Below are 17,828 nucleotides of genomic sequence, written 5' to 3' on the forward strand. Positions count from 1 at the left end.
CCCTTTCTTCAGAAAACTTATTTTTCTCTAAAGGTGATTGGTCAGGAGCCACCCTCCAAAAGCATTAGATAAAGTTGCATTCCTACAGAGCAAAGGTATGGTGGGCTATAACAAGAAAAAGAATTAACTCAAGGGTCCCAGGTTACAAACATTAAAGCTACTACTTACACCAATTATATTAATCAATACACTGCCAGGGACACAGCAGGTAAGGGATATGGAAACTTAGCAGCAAACATTGGCCCAACAAGTGAAAATCCCTTCACCAATACAATTTCTAATCAATCTTTTAACTACTCAAAAGAATCTGTGTTTAGACAGTTTAGAACATCTCTTGCCTCTCACAGTTGGGAGGCTCTGAACAATCACATGTGGCTGGAAAAACCTATTCAGGCAGGCTAGAAGATTTCCAAAGGAGTTTGTAGGTTAAACACTGTCACACCCAGGAATTATTAACTGGAGCTGTAAGCTAACTTTTTTCAGAGAGGTAGTGGGGGACAGCCCCCCGTAAAGTCAGAGGTGTAGGTGAAAGCACAAAGCAGAAAGTAGGCAGACTCTGGTTTTGGGTGTAAATGCTCGAGAATTTCCAGGGGGACTCCTGAGGCTCGATCCCGCCTTTGCGTGTGCCGAGCCTCCTTCCTCATGACCTTTGTCATGGGCGGAGTTCCTCACTGGCTCCCAGCAGTGATAGAATTCCAGTGGAGCTATTCCAGATCCTGAAAGATGATGCTGTGGAAAGTGCTGCACTCAATATGCAATATGCACTCAATATGCAATATGCCGGCTCCCGGCACTCCATGGGGAAGCTTGGTAGAAAAAACTATTATTCTTGTGATTTAAAGTTAGAAATGATACAGGAATAGACACAGCACCCTCTAGAGAATTCAAATGGCTGCCCAGACAAGTGTGTTAGGAATTCATGTAGCCGCCATGTCTGCTTCTCACTCATTGGGTTGAGAAACAATTTTGTCCTTGCATCCACGGTGATTAACAAGTGACTCATAGTGAATAAACTCGTGTCAGATTTATGTGTACATTACAAAGCCAACGCATTCATTTACAATAAAAAGTATAGCCATCAAGCTAACCTGAGTCTTAATCTTTGTTTAATTCCATCCATCACTCTCCATAGGAGACAGCCAGGTAGCTAAATTATATCCAAATGATAACTGAAGCTCAGAAAAGATTCCTGGCCACAAATTACTTGTGCTGCAGAGGTACCATCACCATAGTCTTAGGCCTGAATTCCTACAATAGCCTCCTAACCATTCTCTGTACACCTGCCTCTCAAATCTATTAAGCTTATAGCAGCAAAAATGTTCCATTAAAAACAGCCATCTGGTCACCTCACTGCTCTCTTCAAAACCCTTCAGAGGTTCTCCATCACATTAGAAGGAAATCCAGCCCCTTCTGGGGGTTTACAAGGCTCTGTGTGATCTGGGTCCTGCCACCTCTCCGGTCTCATCCACAGCCCCTCTCTTACATTCTGGATGTCCCAGTGCACTCACGCTTGCAGACAGACAGACCGAACACACAAATGGCCCATAGCCAGACCATGTATTAAAAATAGAGCTCTGACCCACAGCCTGCAGTAACCAGCCCTGGAAGCCAGCCTGCTATCTAAGTCAGACTGGTGGGAAGCAAACCACTCTCTCTTACAACTGATCCAGGAAAATAAGCAATAATCCAGCAGTAGTCAAACCCAGGCAACCAAGGCACGTGGATAACTGATAGCCTTTGAGCCTCTGCCAAAATGTAAGTGACCATGGCTGACTTCCTTGCCAGGGCCAGCTCTGAATAAACGGCCTTTGCTTATTGTCTTTTGGTTGGTCTTTGTTTATTTCCACAAGACCCTTCACTGTGACAAGCTGCTTCCTCCCTCGGACACTTTCTAATACCTGCTTCCTCTGCCTGGAATGCTTCCTCAACCCTTCACGTGGACAGTCAGGCCCTTCCTATTTTCTAGATCTCTGCTTATGTATTGAAGACACCCTCCCAAATCACTCTTCATACACACCCCTGTCCCAGACTCTCTTTTGACTCCTTTACAGCACTCACCACAACGTGCTATCTTTTTGCCTGTCTTTTTAGTTTCTTTTCTACCGTCACCTTCACGAGGATGAAGCTCTATGAAGACAGAGGCTCTTTCTGTCCTGTTTTTTCTGCTCCTTGAGGACCTAGAATAAAATCCCCGAAACACCAGATACTAAAGAAGATGTTGCATGGGTGAATAACTGATCGCACACCTAGAGTGAATGCAGACCCAGTGTAAGGAACGACTGTGTATGCTGCAGCTGCCGCCGTTTAGTCACTAAGACGTGTCTGACGTGACCCCAGGGACTACAGCCCACCAGGCTCCTCTGTCCATGGGATTTCCTAGACAAGAATACTGGAGTGGGTTGTCATTTCCTCCTCCAGAGGGTCTTCCTGACCCAGGGATGGAACCGCATTTCCTGCTTAGCAGGCAGATTCTTTACCACTACGCCGCGGTCAGATGGGGGAAGCCCCAAACTATGCCTAGCCACCCTCTAAAATAATTAGACATCACATGAGTCTGTGATGCTGCGAGTTTGCCAGTCTGTCTCATGGACCATTTTGGGGGCTGGAAGTTGGTTTCTGTTAGACCTGCCTTGACATGGAAGATCCTACTTCAGTACAGTGGCTGAAGGAGGGATGTGGCCCAAGGGAGCATGGCTGTCTCACAAAGTCCATGAACCCTGAATGTCTGAGTTGCTTGCCTCTAGCTGTCAAATATTCAGTCCCCCAGGTCTTCCCAGAATCCAACCCACAGGGTCAACTGCATCTTGTCAAGTTGCTGGGACAAGTGGAATTTGGTGACTTAACAAACCACCAGCTTGTCCTCAAAGGTGTCATCAGATTGAATCATCAGCCACAATTTCACTGTAGTCCTACCTATTGAGGATGTGTCAGAAAACTGGCTTCCCTGGTAGCTCAGTCAGTAAAGAATCGGCCAGCAGTTCAGGAGACCAAGGTTCGATCCCTGGTTGGGAAGATCCCCTGGAGAAGGAAATGGCATACCACTCCAGTATTCTTGCCTGGAGAACTCTATGGACAGAGGAGCCTGGCAGGCCACAGTCCATGAGGTTGCAAGAGTCAGACATGACTTAGCGAGTAAACCACCACCATCAGATAAACAGTAACCAACAGGAGAGATAAGGGTGGGGATAGGGACAAGGATTGGAGTGGGGATGAGGACAGAGGTAGAGATGACAGAGACAGAAAGAGTAGAGACAGAGACGTAGAGATACAAAGACATATATGTAAAGTGATGTAACTTCAGCAGATGTGGGGACTGGCGAGTCATAAATCTGCAGGAAGGCCTGCTGCTGTGCTGTGCTCAGTCATGTCTGACCCCGTGGACTGTAGCCCACCAGGCTCCTTGTGAATGTTAATCACATCTACAGAATATCTTCACAGCAACATTCAGACCAGTGACTGGCCTGACCCCTGGGCACCACAGCCTAGCCACAGACACAAAATTGATCTGCACACCAAGGTTTCAACTTCAGCTCCTCATTTTTAAAATAAGATAGTATATTTCCTCAACTTAAAATTGCCCTAGGCTTGCTCCCACCCTCAGCTTAAATTCCCAGTCCTCTACCGTGATGGACAGCCCCAGCTGAGTATGATTCGGGCCTCTCTCTCTGGCCTGGTCTCCTGCAGCCCTATTTGTCAGTATTCTACAGTCACTCTGTCCTTTCAGCACCTCCATCACACCAGCCTTTCTCCTGTCTCAGAGTCCTACTCTTCCTTCACCTGCCCCCTCTGTGGCTCATTCACTCTAGAATTCAGGTCTCTTATGAATGAAACCTTCTTTGACCACCCTACATATCATTTGGGCTTCCCTCATAGCTCAGTTGGTAAAGAATCCGCCTGCAATGCAGGAAATCCCAATTCGATCCCCTGGGTCAGGAAAATAACCTGGAGAAGGGAAAGACTACCCACTCCAGTATTCTTGAGCTTCCCTTGTGACTCAGCTGGTAAAGAATCTGCCCATAATGTGGGAGACCTGGGTATGATCCCTGGGTTGGGAAGATCCCCTGCAGAAAGGAAAGGCTACCCACTCCAGTATTCTGGCCTGGAGAATTCCATGGACTATACAGTCCATGGGCTCACAAAGAGTTGGACAGGACTGAGCGACTTTCACTTTCACTTTCAACAACGTATCACTTGCTTATCTCCTTGATCACTGTGTGTAATCACCCTTTTTATTCATTTGTCTGTACCTAAACCAGTGATTCTCCTCTGGGGCAAGTTTGCCCCAGGAGACACTTGAAGGTGCTGAGAGATATTAAGAATCTGAATATCTTTTGCAAAGAGCCAAAAATATTTGCTGGAACAATCAGATTTGCCAACAATTGGGCTTCCTTTGTGGCTTAGCTGGTGAAGAATCCACCTGCAATGTGGGATTCTATCTGTGGGTTGGGAAGATCCCCTGGAGAAGGGAAAGGCTACCCACTCCAATATTCCGGCCTGGAGAATTCCATGGACTGGATAGTCGATGGGGTCGAAAAGAGTCGGACATGACTGAGTGACTTTCACTTTCACTTTCAAAAACAATCAGCTGTAGGAAATGAAAGAAGAATGGAGTCTATTATCTGATAGGATGGGAAGACTGAGAGGGAACTGGTTTTGTGGTTAAAATCTGGAGTTCATGTTTGCATATGCTGATTTTAAAATCTTTATTAGACATCCAAATAGTGACATCAAATAACCATTGTTGCATCACATCTCTGGAAATATGCTTGTGGGAGCCATCAGCATGTGGCCACAACACTCGATGAGATCAACAAAAGTGTGAATAGGAAATAAGGAATAAGAGGCAAAGACTAAGCCCTGGGTCACCCGAACAGAAAGAGGTCTGGAGAAGAGGAGGAACCAGTAAAGGAGAAGACAGACAGACCAATTAGGAGCATGGAAGGAATAAGCAAGACAGTGTGAAGTCCTGGAAAGCAAGTGAGGAACGCCTGTCAGGATGGAGTGATCTGCAACGTCAATGCTGCTGATTCATCAAGTCGAAAGACGCCTGGGAACTGACCATTGTATTTAGCAATGTGGAGGCCCCTGCTGACCTTGACAGGAGAAGTTCTAGTGGGGTTGTGGTGTGAAAGCCTGAGTGGATGGATAAGAAGGGAACTGGCGGAGAGGAATGGAAGACGGCAAGCAGTAGTAGCTCAGCGTTTGGCTGCAAAAGGGAGCAGATAGGACCGTAGATAAGAGAGGAGGTGAAGAGGGGACAAAGGTCAAGCAGGAGACATTACAGCAGAGTAACCCAGTAGAAGGTGGGAATGATGACGGCGGCGAGAACAGAGGCTTGCTGGGGTAAAATCAAAGGGGATGGGGCTTAGTGCAGGAGAAGACCAGGAGTCTCTACAGAGGAGTTTGGCCAGATCCTCTATGGTGAAGGGCAGTAACGTAATGCAGAAATGTGCTGTCTGTGACACGATGTGATGCTGTAGGAAGCTGGCTGCCTTTACAGGACCAGAGTGGGCAGAAGTCAATGTCTTTGTGGAATTTGTCCTCCTCTGTTGATGTGTTCAGAGGTCTAGTCTATAGGTGACCTTTTCCCTCATGAGAAGGCAAAGGGCACATGTGTTTTCACCTCGAGTCTCCCAGACGGACAGACACCATGGGGTTATTTGAAGCAATCATCTGGGACCTTCTCTGTGTTTGGTTTCTATCCTATTTCTGTTCCATTTCATCCATTTCATTATTCCATTCATTTCCATTTACCAAGCTCCTGTCTGTGGTCTTCATCTCAAATTTTGGTCTTTTTTTGACCCTGCAGAATTGGCACTTGGATCCTGGTTTCCTGGTTGGATGTCAGTACCCCCTGCTCACTTTGCATGGTTTCTTCTCCATGGCAACTAGCTGCCGAAAGTTGCATGACCTGTGCTGTTTCTAGCTCTTTCAGGCCCAGCCCCTGACTCTGGCTTTATTGGCTGATGCACTGGCCTGGATCTCCTCTATCGCCCTCAGAAGGAAACAGATACATTCAGTGATAGCTGGAATTTGGTGGTAAAATGCAAATTCAGGATAGCCAAGTACATTATCACCACTGATAAATCCAGAAATATAGCATAATATAGCCCAGCTCATTAATCAATAACAGCTGAAAGCAACTTATTGCTGAAACAAATCACACAGGATGTGGTGGTAGGTGGAATTCCAAGATGCTTTTTCCCTCCTAGTGTAGGTATCCCCTGGTAACCCCTGGAATGGTGACGATGATGGAATTGACTCCCATGATGAGGTCATGCTCTGAGGCACAGTTGACTTCACAAAGCGTGACTATCAAGGTAGTACTGACCCTTTAAAAGCAGATGGTTTTTCCCAGTTGGTCTCAGAAAAGTCAGAGAATCAAAACACAAAGAAGGGTTTTTGGACAAGCTGTTGCTGACTCAAAGGTGGAGGGGTCCATGTCTCAGAACTGCAGGTGGCTACTAGGAGCTGTGTGTGACCCCACAGCTGACAGCCAGCAAGGAAATGGAGACCTTGATGGTACAACCACAAGAAATGAATTCTGTCAACACCAAGAATGAACCTGGAAGCTGATTGCTACCCAGAGCTTCTGGAGTCTAGTGGGCACTCACTATAGAGGAGGGACTAATGGCGAGCAAGGAATTTTGTGGGTTCTGTGAAGATGGTAGCAGCGATAAAGATACATCCAGCGTGCTGAAAGCCCACTGTGTTTCAGGCACTGTGCCAAATACCAGAAATACTAAAGGCAGCAGAAAGTCCTGTTGGTTTAAACTTTGCTGAAGTTTCAACTGTCTTGCTCTGAGGGTCAGCCTTTACAAACTTGAGCATGGTCTTAAATGGTCTCAGAATCTTTAAGGGAGGTATCCTAAGGACTTGTTCCCCTTTAAAAGTGAAAGTAGACCAAGTGGCCTGAATGGGATCAGTGAAAATAAACCAAGCGGTTTCCAGTAAATACGACTAGAGAGCTTGGGCAATAAAAGGTGATGAAAGTGTTAGACATGTCTAACTCTTTGTGACCTCAAGAAATGTAGCATACCAGGCTCCTCTGTCCACGGACTCCTCCAGGCAAGAATACTGGAGTGGGTTGCCATTCCCTTCTCCAGGGTCTCCTGCATTGCAGGCAGATTCTTTACCATCTGGACCACTAGGGAAGCCCTTGGGTAGTATCCAAGTTCAAAAAAAACTCTGTGAGAGTCATATGAAGAAATCAGGGAAAGAAAATGATTGTAACTATGAAAGCTGGAAACGTATCCATATATCCTGTTTGGGCAAAGGCATTAAAAGAGAAGATGGTCTGCCTAGAGCTTAACAACAGGATATTATAATAGAGACCAATTTGTTCATGCTAATCCAATACAACAGCCAACTGAAGCAGAGATTCAAGTCATTTGAAGAGGTATCAACCACTGAGAGATAAAGATGATTTTTTTCCTGTTCCATATGAAGTCTCTCTTGAAATTATTCTACTTTATAAATTTCTAATTCCATACACATCAGCAGTGTTTGATTAATATTTTGACTTTGGTATCAGAAATTGGGGTCTGGATTCTAGACAATTGATTAAATTGGAAGTCTCCTTTATATCTTTATCATTTGTAAATTTGAGTAACACAAGTCGGTTTCAAGGAAGTTGAATGACCAACTTGGGAAAAATCCTACAAGTTGGTAAAATCTAGGCATAGTCATAACCCAGGGCTCGATCTGAAATGGTAAATTAGATTTTGAAGCTAAGAACCAGAACCTGGGGAGAGGGGACAATGTCCAACGTTACCACCTTTTGAGAGATTGTCCAGCCCCTCTCTCCAATATCACTGTGACTTTGCCAATTGCAAAAAGCCCTAAGAGAACATTCTTTGAGAGTGGGCATGCTAGTAAATAGGCCATGACTGAAGTTTACTTCTCTCTTAGCCACTTTAGTGTTCTAGAGTATCATGAGGACACTCTAGTATCGGCTTGGAAACTATGAAGAACATGACTTGGACTTCATGCAGGTTGATTTTATCTGACATCTTTTTTACAGTGGTCTTTTTTCTTGGAGAATTGGATTTCCCCATTCCTGAATTTGCAATCAGAAAATTGAATCTATCCCCATGGAGCCAAAATCAGTTATCTGTGTTGATTGGCAAAGCCTCTGAATTATGTTTTTCTTCTGTCTTAGTGTGCATATTGGAAGCCTGCTGTTTAGAGGCAGTGTTTATATTAGAAACCATTGCACTTAGGCCTTTGTCAGGGAGTGAAGCTCTCTTACTGGCTGGGGTCTCTCCTTGGGTGTCCAAAATGAAGTGGCATTTTGAGGGACATGGTTTCTAGATCAGGGGCTTCCCTGGGAGCTCCGATGGTAAAGAATCTGCCTGCAATGCGGAAGACCAGGGTTCAATCCCTGGTTGGGAAGACCTTCTGTAGAAGGAAATGACAATTCATTCCAGTCTTCTTGCCTGGAGAATTCCATGGGCAGAGGAGCCTGGTGGGCTACAGTCCATGGAGTCACAAAGAGTTGGACACGATTGAGTGACTAACATTATACACTATATAGATGAAGACACAGACTGGAGAGGTAAGGCAACTGGCCCGGTGTCATACAGGGAGCAAGTGTTCAAGTCAGCATTCACAGCCAAGCAATCAGAGCTCTGAGCTTCATCCCTGGACCACACTTCTCCCTAAAGTCTGTAACTTGCAAGATTATAGTGGTCTTCTCTGCCAGTCTCTGTCTTTATCCTTCCAGACAGGGTGGACATTTCTTAGATGAGTACCCCTGTTAAACTAACGTCCAATTTTGCAATGACTTCCAAGCAGTCATCATTAACACCAAGATTTTTACAAGGAAGGTAATCCTCCATGTATCTGAGCTCATGGGCTCCTGACCGCTTCTCTCAGCAGCTCTGCCTGAGACTTTCTCAGTTGCCCAAACCATGCCAGCTTGTCCAGCCAGCATGCAAGGCAGCTGGGAATATTGGGGATGTAACACCCCCAGGCGGAGAAGGCAATGGCACCCCACTCCAGTACTCTTGCCTGGAAAATCCCATGGATGGAGGAGCCTGGTGGGTTGCAGTCCATGGGGTCCCAAAGAGTCGGACACGACTGAGTGACTTCACTTTCACTTTTCACTTTTATGGACTGGAGAAGGAAATGGCAACCCACTCCAGTGTTCTTGCCTGGAGAAACCCAGGGACGGGGGAGCCTTGTGGGCTGCCGTCTATGGGGTCACACAAAGTTGGACACGACTGAAGTGACTTAGCAGCAGCAGCAGCAGCAACACCCCCAGGGGAAGCCCAGGCAGTCAGGGGTGGGAGTAAGGGGGGAAATCACTCCTCCCCCTTCCTTACTACCATCCCTCCCTCTCACCTTGCCCTCATTTGTACCTTCTGGGATGACTCAGTAAATAACCCCCAATGTCTTTATCTCATCTGTGCTGGGGAAATCAAACCAAGACACTTAACAAACATGAAAGCGGAATTGCAAGCCAGCTGCTACCTAGTTTATGGTTTCTGCTGTTGTTGTTTTTAACAGAATCATATCCTCGTACCAGATGTTTGTTGGAGTACTGAGGGATGAACAGCCTCGACAATGGGTCATTGGGCAAATGCGACTCCGGGATAATTCACCAGAGTATGGACGTCCGGGAATCGAAAAGGAACTGGCCAGCCTCCTACAATAAGCCCTGGTAAACAGAACAGACACTATGAAATTTAAAACCACAAACAGCATAATTAAATTGGAACCAAAGCGAATGTGTCATTGTTGGCTCTTTACAGAATAAATGAAATGCAAGCTGAGCAAATCTAAAGGGCAGCTCATTTCTTCTCTTTCCGAGGAAGCCACTCTGGGTTTCTGTTCACTGATACTAAGAGCACCATAAGCGGTTCCAGTGTCTTTCCCAAGTGTGCTACACTGAGCTAGACCAAGCCCTTGAGGGGAAGTCAAACAGTAAATGCATATTTAAAATGATTTCATTAAAGGAACATTCGGTTCATCAAGCCACAACAAACCCATCAGAAAATCATGAAAACATTATTTTGTCACAGCCCTAAAAAGCTGGTTCTAGTCTAAATGATTAATTAGAAGTTAATCATAAACAATCAAGCAAATACCCTGTTGCACATTTATCTTTAACAAGCAGTCATATGGAATTCACCTGACAGAAACGTGGTATCCAGAAGGTAACACGGGATGAGAGGGACAATGCTTGCTTGTTTCATGAATCCTGTATATAATTCACACTAAACACATGAAGTTTGGCTCAAGAAACTCACAAGCAACTCAGCTACTCAAACCACATACAACAAAGTGATTCTAGAATGATATTTAGTGCTTTCATTTTCTCAAAGTAGGTTTGTTTCAAGGGGGAAATACAAGCAATGGAACAAAGACAATAAAAATTAAAAGTAGGGGATGGTTCCAAGTGATAATGAAAGTTACAAAGGAAAAAAAAAGAGTCAAAATTAGATGGAAAATTACCACAGCTTCATTTGCACTGAGAAATTTCACTTCATCTCTTCCTGCCATGACAATTATGAAAGAGAATGACAGAGGAAGAATGATATGAATGAAAAAAGAAAAATGATTCTCTTTCCTTCCACGAAAATAAACAACAAAAACAAAGCTTTGAGAAAGAAGAGAGTTAGGAGTTTCTTAATTTAGTTTGGAATGTTTCCACTGGAATAAAGTCAGAAATATTCATTTTGCTTGTCTACACTCTTAACTGTCTCTAGGTGTGTCTGTCTGATCTATTTTTAGAAGATTCTTGAGCACAAGGATTATAATGCACTTATGTTATCAGAAAAATTTGTTGTGTAAATCTAGAAGCAATTCTCTTTGCACTAAACTAGAGTTATTGATTAACTTTTGCCCTCATACATAGCACTGAGTAGTTATTGGAATAAATATGTTTGAGAATGTTGATGGTCTGAACAGATCCCAACTTTAGGGGACACCATCTGCAGGCTTGGATAACATTAGAGGGTGTTACCTGCCAGTGAATATGGATATCTGACCTGTGGTGTAGCAGAGGAGGGCTCACAGAACCCCAAAAACTCCTGTAGAACTTTACTCTGCACGGTCATTAGGGAACGATCTGTACACAGAGACCAGTTTTGTTGATCTTTGAGTGTTTACATTTTAAATCCTTGACCTTTATAAAAAACATAATGTGAAAGTGTTTGCATGCTTAAATATATTATGTAGTACATAATGAACTCTTTTAAAGGTCTACAAATATTATTTCAGCTCATAAAATATTTTGTTTTGTGATTAAGGCAATGCATGAAGCATTGGACCTACAAAAATGACTATTAGACATTTTTTTTTCAGTGATCCTACAAGCCAATGGAGAAGATGTAGTATCTGTTTTTCGTGTGTGTATTTTTTTTTTATGGAAAATAGTAGATAACTGTATATAGAAAACAAGTTAAAAATAGTCTGGATGTTAGCAGTACAAAGGAGAGAAAGATCCAGAATGACTCCTGGGTTTCTAATATTTTTGTGTAGATTGTGGAGCCATTTGCTGAGATGGGACTGGAAACACCCCACCAGGAACAAGGACTTAGGGGATGATAATGAGCTTGTCTGTGAATTGCGGTTGATGAAAATGAAGATAATGGGGGACATACGGCCCTGCGAGTGGCCCTAAAATTGAAAAAGTCACGGATGTTAGCATGCATTTTTGGCATTTGGCTTTATTGTTATAAGATGAAATCGTTCAAACACCACACAAACACACACACACGTGTCCAAAAGACATTATATCTGTAGTTCAGGGCAGGTTACTGTTCATCCCCTGAGTATGAAGCAGCCCTTCTAGCTTCTGTGTCTTCATCAGCGGTTGTCATCTCCTCTATGGTCAGAGTCTATCTGCTCCTCCGACCACATTTAAGTTGCTGCCAGCGCTACAGTAACCACTTATCTCTTCAGCTCTCTACTGAGTCATTTTTTTCTTGGCCTGTTTCTTGCCAAACCTTTAATGTTTCTTGGCCTCCAAGCTAATGCATGAGCCAATACAAATGGGTTTTTCTCAACATCACCATCAACCATGGTGCTCCAGGCGACCCCCACAGCAATGGGGCTCTCCTCTGCGCAGTGAGTTGCAGACTATGAGTACTCCATCACTGGCTTTTGCCTCCAGGGACAATGGGACAGGGATTCTGTCCTGACAGCTCCCAATTTCAGTCACTTCCAAAGTTTGAAGTTTTCAAGTGCCTCAACTTCTGAAAACCATACTTTTGTTACATGTTATTTCTGAATTTGATGTTTTTTTAACTAAAGGCAAGCATGTTCAGATATAAAAGTTATTTTTTACCTTTGTTTCTGCCAAGAAGTTCTTTGAAATGATGATTTTCATGCCATAATAAATCTGGAAAAAATAGCAAATAGATACTACCCTAGTTTCACATTACGAAAGGACTTGCAAGCGGTGTTCAGGAGGCTGAATTGCACTCTGAAAGCAAAGGCCTGGGAGATTTTGGATAGAAAACGACAAAGTCCTCCTCTTTCCCTTGTTCCTCTGGCCCCAAAATACACGTGTGTGTGCGCTCAGTTGCTCAGTCGTGTCTGACTCTTTGCGACCTCATGGACTATAGCCCGCCAGGCTCCCCTGTCCATGGGATCCTCCAGGCAAAAATACCGGAGTGGATTGCCATTCCTTTCTCCAGAAGATCAAACCTGTGTCTCCTGTGGCTCTTGCATCGGCAGGCAGACTCTTTACCACTGAACCACCTGGAAAACCCTAATATTCAAGAAGCAGATTTAAACAATTTCACCCTGAAAAGGAAATGCTGTTCTCTGGTCTCCACTGACTCTCTGAAAGTAGCTTCAGTGTGCCTTTGGTTTCTGTAGGAGGCAAGAGGACAACCACCCCAGGTAACTGCAAGACTAGCTCATGTCGTTTCTGATTTCATCCACACTGGAACATTCCCTGGGAGCACTGTGATCACCCACTTACACTTTTCCACTTTCTGTGTGCCTTTCTCCCTCCTAGTGGGCTTGTGTACCTTGTTCTTTTGCCACTCAGCTCAACTCTGGCCCTTTAGAAAGCATTCTCCCTTCCCTCATCTGAACTGTCCTATCATTAGCAAAACGTCTCCATTATAGTTCTTACCATACAGAATTGTGGTTATTGTGTTATTTGTAGTAATTGTGGTTATTGTCCATCACACGGACAGGGAGACCTGTTCTGTGTATCCCCAAAACTAGCTCGACACTTCATAGACTCAATATCATTTTGGAAAGGGATGGGACTAATTGAATTAAATAAGGATAACTTGGCTGGCATTTTTCTTTCTTCAAACATATCAACCCTCTGTGGGGAAAAGTACTATCACCAGCATGGTCAGACCAGTGAATCAGAGAGGCATACTCCAGCTCCCTACATTTCATTGGTTGCACTCCCTACAACACACCCAAGGATATACAGTAAAAAGGGAAAATGAAAGACAGGAATCAGTGATTTACCCAAAGCATACATCAGGAAAAGAAATAAGCATAGGTGAAAGGAAAAATAAATTAATTACTGGCATGCTACTATTACCCTGAGGGGCTTCCCTGATGGCTCAGCAGGTAAAGCATCTGCCTGCAATGCTGAAGACATAGGAGACTAGGGTTCGATCCCTGGGTTAGGAAGATCCTCTGGAGGAGGAAACGGCAACCTGCCCAGTATTCTTGCCTAGAGAATCCCATGGATGGAGACTGGTGGGTTACAGTCCAAAGGGTTGCAAAGAGTCAGACACGACTGAGGGACTAAAAGTACACACACACACACACACACACCATTATCCCAACTCCACTCCTGTCTTTTTCCAAAATTTGCCCTTTAGTTTTTGTATGAGGACCTTTCTTATGCACATCACAGGGCAACTCTCGGTTAAGCCAGGCCCTCCCTTCATCAGACCCACCCCACTTGGCTGAGCCTGGACAGCACAGGAACGAGTCTGGTTGGTGTACACCTGTTCTTCCTGCTTCAGTTCTCTGTCTCTGATCGTCTTTCTCTGCATGTTCCTGAATTGCACTTTCTGTCATCCACTCTCGCTGACTTTGTCCATTTTCTCTTTAATTTTGATGTGTTATTTTCCATATGATAATGGGCTTTCTTTATTGCAAATTGACTAATTGGACAACTCAGCATCTTCTGTACACAATTTTGCTGATCAGCTGGGGAAAAATAATCTAAGTTAATAAATTAATTTCTCAAGTAATTTAAAATTTTAATGAATTCATACCTTAGCACTTCTTTATTTTCTTAAGAAATAATCATAATCTATTATGATACAGCAAATAGATTTAACGCACTACTAAGATCTTTAAAATTTTTTATGTTTGTCATTAGTTACACAGATAGGTGAATATAGATATGATCAAATGATCAAACTAGAGGACAAGTATGATACTTTGAAAAATCTCTATGAAATAGTCCATTTTTTATTGATGTGTTTTTTCTGAATTAAATGATCTATATAGTCAATATTATGCTATATATCTATATAGTCAATATTATGTTATGAATTATAACTTGTCATATAGGTGGCAAAAATTTTCCCCATCTGAAACTTACCTTATCACTATGAGAGGCAAGCTGTGCTGTGCTTAGTCACTCAGTCATGTCCAATTCCTTGTAACCCCATGAACTGTATAGCCTGTTAAGCTCCTCTGTCATGGGATTCTCCAGGCAAGAATACTGGAGTTGGTTGCCATGTCCTCCTCCAGGAGATCTTCCCAACCCAGGTATCGAACCCAGGTGCCCTGCATTGCAGGCGGATTCTTTACTGTCTGAGCCACCAGGGAAGCCCAAGAATACTGGAGTGGGTGTGAGAGGCATGCTTACTTATTTATAATGCTTGTGCTATTTAACTGATGAAAGTATTCTTTACTGGCTTGCCTTTATGTCACAGAGAAAGCTTTGCTGTGAAGCTTTAAGCTTCGGCTCCTCTCTTGTATATGGGTCCCTTTCAGAGTTCTGGAAAGGCGCCTAATAATGTGTTGACATGATCATACATTTTTTCAAAAATAAAATGCTTTAATCATATTCTGTCTCTTTTCATTCTCCTTTCCTCTCCATTACACACACTAAACTTCTTGTTAAAGGCAGTCGAGAGAAGAGGTGCATTTAGGAATCCAACCAAGGACCGTTGAGTTCAGGATACAGTGAGTTCAGCTGGATGTGTTTATGCAGTTAGCTCTCATTTCAGAATATAGTTGCGTTATTGCTGCTGTGTCTCTGTAGGAATGGCTTCCAGGAATATGTGCAATATGTTTGAAATGTACGGAGCCAGGAACGAGTCTATGGAGAATCCTTCCGTGTAAAATGATAAGCACAGAGTTTGGTCTTCTGCAATGCCTGTCATAACAAAATTTCTCCTGACAAGGTGTATAAATAATTAAGAGGATGGAATAGTTGGATGGCGTCATCAGCTCAATGGAGATGAGCTTGAGCAAACTCCTGGAGGTAGTGGAGGACAGGGAAGCCTGGCGTGCTGCCATCCACGGGGTCGCAAAGAGTTGGACACGACTGAGTGACTGATCAACAGAGTATATATAATTTTAAGTGTCCAGAAAATAAAATTATATGGTATTTCTATATGATATCAACAGAAATTATTCTGACATTTAGAAGCAAATTGAAATTTTGAAAGCTCAGTTAATATTATAAACATAATTCACTAAAAGAAATAGAAGTAGTGAATAACCCCTAGGATTATCTGATTTTCCAGCTAAGGAAGAGAAGTGAATAATATTAACAAATTGGAAAAAGGATGGTTTTGGGTGGTGTTTTTTTTTTTTTTTTTGCTGTTAATAAACACTAACATTAAGAAAATAACATAACACAACACCACAATGCCATTAAGTACAACTGCTTAAATGAGTACAACCATTTCAAAATTGTTTTATACCCTACAGAAATAACTTGAGATATGCCAATGTCTTTCAATTTATATATGAAAGAAACATGTGAAAGTTTTTTCGAAACTCAACAATACTTAAAATTTATGTGATATTATCCATTACGAGTTGTGAAACTGTAAGAAATTTTTCTAATCTATCCATTTAAATTGATCATGATAGAAAAGACTAGATTATCTTTTTCTTCTTTCTTTAGAAAATGATATTTAAAAAGTTACTGGCATATGAAGAGGGAATACAGGCCAAAAAAAAAAAATGTAGAAAGAAAAGTGTTACATAGTGAGTCAAGCAGTTAATTAATAAAAATAATTATTTTTTCCAGATTTTGTCATGTTTATGATATTTATCAACTTTGTTTTCTTGTTCATAACAGATATTCAGTTTTGTTTCAAAAATGAATTTTGCATTCACATTTTTACATTATTTTGTTTAATGAAAACTCTGAAATTGATTAAATTTGAAGCCTCACGAAACTGGGATACAACCCCTGTACCTTGTATCATGCTTGGAGAATTCCTCTTGACTATAAACATGGTTTTACATATTCAAAATCTTTAATCTGTCAGGTTTTTACTTTTAATATGGTACGGGATATTTGTCTTTTTTTGAAATGATTAGCCAATTGTTTCTACATCATCTTAAAATAGTGTGTATTTTTTTCCTATTGCTAACAAATGTCACTTTAGCATGCATTAAATTCTTAAGTATGCTTGAGATACTAAGATTCTTATTCTGTTCATTGTCCTTTCATTCCAGTACCACTGTTTTAATTATTATATTTTGATAATTTTTTTTGAAAATATAAGAGAAAACCTCATCTCTTTCTTAGCTTTCAAAACTTTCTTGGTTGTTACAGTTTATTTTTCTAGTTGAGTGTTGAAATCAGTCATGTGTTATAAAAGAAATTCGTTAGGATTCTGATAAATTTGCCATTAATTTGGCAAAAAAAAATCTTAATATTGAGTCTTCTTATCTGGGAACTGTATTTTTTGTAGTTGCCCATGTCCCTTGGAAAATGTTGTCAGTGTTTTCCTATGGGTCGTATGTATTTCTAATTGAGTTTATGTCTGGATGATTTACTGTCATTTGTTGCTGAAGAGAAGGGCTCTCTGCTTGGTCATTGCTGGTTATAATTGGAAAACTGTTTTGTAATTAATATGTCTGTGTGTGTGTGTTGCAGGTGGCCATTTTACTGAAAATTCTTTTATTTAAAGAACTTTCTAGCTGCAAGCATTGGTATCAATGATGCTCTTTTTTATCTGAATATGTTACAATTTACTTAGCTTTTCTATTATACTGGCTAATATTCCAGTATCAAAGAGTAGTAATTAACTGTTTTCATCAAGTATTTATGACATCTATAGGAATGCTCTGAAACAAAGAAATATAGAGATTGAGAGAGATAGAGAGATAATCTAAGAATCTGTGTATTTGTACAAACATACACACAAATACACAGATTCTTAGATTATCTCTCTATCTGAATCCCAGGGATGGGGGAGCCTGGTGGGCTGCCGTCTATGGAGTCGCACAGAGTCGGACACGACTGAAGCGACGTAGCAGCAGCAGCATACAAACATATGATGTGTTCAAGGAACGTTTTTTCTAGTTTCCTTAAATACTTTATCAAACATGGGTGTTGAACTAAATTGAACACTTGCTATCTTTTGATATAATATTATTTTTATCATTTATACCTATTACATTAATAGATTTCTTGCTAAACCATCTTAATTCCAAAAATAAACCTTACTATGGTAGTAATTTATTGTTCTTTTAATACATCTGGATTGATGATATTTTATTTAGAATTTTTTCCCCTCTATAATCATAAGTGAAATTTAGCCGTAGTTTTCTTTCATTGTGATAATTTTATCAGGTTTGGGTATAAGGTTAAAATAAACTGGGAAGATTTCCATCTTTCTTTATTCTCTGGGATA

This window comes from Bos mutus, chromosome 23, assembly GCF_027580195.1.
Source record: "Bos mutus isolate GX-2022 chromosome 23, NWIPB_WYAK_1.1, whole genome shotgun sequence".
Classification (NCBI taxonomy): domain Eukaryota; kingdom Metazoa; phylum Chordata; class Mammalia; order Artiodactyla; family Bovidae; genus Bos; species Bos mutus.